The sequence below is a fragment of the Chelonia mydas genome, chromosome 3 (genome assembly GCF_015237465.2).
Source record: "Chelonia mydas isolate rCheMyd1 chromosome 3, rCheMyd1.pri.v2, whole genome shotgun sequence".
In the NCBI taxonomy this organism is placed as follows: domain Eukaryota; kingdom Metazoa; phylum Chordata; order Testudines; family Cheloniidae; genus Chelonia; species Chelonia mydas.
Genome location: NC_057851.1, coordinates 203,475,150 through 203,477,890, shown reverse-complemented (window position 1 = coordinate 203,477,890; position 2,741 = coordinate 203,475,150).

The window sequence follows — 2,741 nt, the reverse complement described above, 5'->3', positions numbered from 1 at the left end:
CTATGTGAAGAGCAGTCGGCAGATAGTCCAGCATCACAAGAAAGATCATGGCAGCATGGGAAAGGAAAGTCACGTACTCTCCCCAGGCAACCAGAGTCTCTTAGTCAGTGAGCAGCACTTGAAAAACCTAGAACGTGTCCAGAACCAACTCACCATGAAAAAATACTTGAGAAAATCCGCTGTCTGGAGTCAGAATAATCTTCTCTGCACAGAACTGAGTACGTGCCCAGACACTGTGGCAATCCACCCACTCTCAACACAGGGACAAAGTGGGTGAGGGAATATCTTTGATTGGACCAGCTTCCTCCCCAGTGGACTCACCATCTGTAGCTCCCTGCCCGTTACGTACAACAACAGACATTACCCCAGCCCCTCGGTGTCTCTGATACCCTGGGAGCCGCAAGGCCGCTACAGCCACCCTGCAGCAGAAATCTTAATAGCGACGACGACGATTGATGATACTGACTAGAAGAGTCACCACTGCTATTCCATTTCAAAGAGGTCTGTACCAATTATTATTAATTTTGTTTTCCTTTGGATGGCTGTCGTGATGCTTTGAGGTCCCAAAGAAATCCCAGTTTAATGTCCTGAAATAACACAGAGAGTCATTAAACTAACAGAAATGAATGCCAGTATTTCAAAGTGCTCATTTTAACGTGTGGATGGTCTCACTGTTTAGCCCTGTTTCTATGGTAGCAGCACTAAGTGACAGCTCCACATCAGACCTCATCTTACCATAGACAGAATGAGCTTTCCAGCGAGCTCTGATGTGCAGGTTTGTAGTCAGGGTACGTTAAGTTGACCAAATGGGCAATGTCTGCCGCTTGCCTAGGTAGCGTGGCAGCATCTCCCGCTGGTGCAAATGGCTCCACGGGAGTGGAGAGGAACCGTGCGCTGGGCCTGTGGGCTTGCCCACAGCGTGTCATGGAGAAGACAGGCTTCCCCAACCCCGTTCAGGGCTGCTCGGATTGGGTATTTGCAGTCTGTGGAAAATGTGGGACTCTCAGCAACTGTGAGACTGCATGTTGGAAGCCACTGGTAAATTAGAGTTTATTTGCATTTCTAAGGGCTCTGGAGGCCAGTTAATCTCTCACCTAATCTGCCAGCATGTTCTGCTGTCCTGCTTTGCACAGCCTTCGGTGCTACAACTGCCAAGGTTTATTGTTGTACTGAATCAAGACCTAGGCAGTTGAATCAGTTTGCTACAGTGCAATATTTACTAGGCCATCAGGAAATGAGACACGGGACCTCTACTTCCTCCCTAGCTTGTCAGCCCGGAGCCAACGTTAACATGAAATGGAGCAGCACTAACACCAGAGCTACTTGCAAACACAAGGATGTGATTCAGATAAATTTCAGTTTCAGTCCATTTCCATTCCTAGGGAGCCACAGTTTAGTAGCTGGAGAATTAAAATTAGCCCGTTCATCCTAGAGCAAGGTTAAACAGCTGTGATAGACAGCAAGCGGTGAGAACACACAAAAAGACAGAAGCCAACTGGAGGGGAAATGAGCAAGGGAAAAGATGTTATGCAGTGTCTGGGCTGCCTGGATGTATGCGTCGGTCACAGAAGCTGGCTAATTCTTCCACACTGCATAAATGTGGGTTGCTAACAAAGGGCTTGATTCCTTGCTCCTGCTACAAATGGCTGCTGTGGTCCAGGAAGGGCTGTTTTAACCAACTAGAGCCAGGAGGAGTGGCCAGGGGGGCAATCAGGTGCATTATCCGCTGGGGAGCTGGTCAAAAGTTTCGGTCTTCAATGCTTTATTGACCCAAAAAATGGTTATTTTGTCAAAACAGCAGTTTTGGTGGGAAATGTCCATTTTTAATGAAGTTTTTCAGGCTTTTTTTGGGCTCAAACAACAACAAAAATATGGAAAATATTTGGTTGGGGGGGTTGTCAACTGCAAATTGAAAAATTTCAATCACTTGGGCAAAAATGTTGGTAAAAATTTCAAATGTGGGTTTTTTCGATTGAAAACAGAAATACAGAGAAATGCTCTGGATGGAACTGTCCCAGGGGCGAACAGAGTCCGAACCTGGAGCTGGGAACTCTACAAGAGATGCAGTAGTTAAAAGAGAGAGTCTTGTTTAGGCACAAATCACTGGGCTCGACAGTGTGCCCATTACACAATAATCATACCTAGCTCATTCCTTCCACTGCAGGAATCCCTGGGTGTAAATCTCTGGGCTCCGTCATACAGGAGGGCAGACCAATGCTCATAAAAGCCCCTTCAGGCCTTAAAATCTCTGGGTTTTAAAATGGCACTGCATTGACAGTGGCTGAAAGGTGCTAACTGCTAAGGTTGCCAACTTTCTATTCTGAACACCCTTGCCCTGCTCCCTGCCCTGCCCCTTTTCCAAGGCCACGCCCCCTACTCACTCCATTCCCTTCCCTTCGTTGCTCGCTCTCGCTCACTTGCTCATTTTCACCAGCTGGGGCAGGAGGCTGGGGTGCGGGTTGTGGGGGGAGTGGCGATGAGGGCTCCGGCTACATGTACAGGCTCTGAGGTGGGGCCGGAGATGAGGGGTTTGGGGTACAGGAGAGGGCTCCAGGCTGCCGCAGGGGTATGGGAGGGGGTGAGGGCTCCAGCTGGAGGTGAGTGGTGCAGGAGAAGGCTTGGTGATGGAGCAGCGGGTTGGGGTGCGGGGGGGCTGAGGGCTCCGGCTGTGGGTGCGGGCTCTGGGGGCGGGGCTGGGGTTTGGGGTGCAGGAGGGAGATCCGGGATGAAGCAGCGGGTTG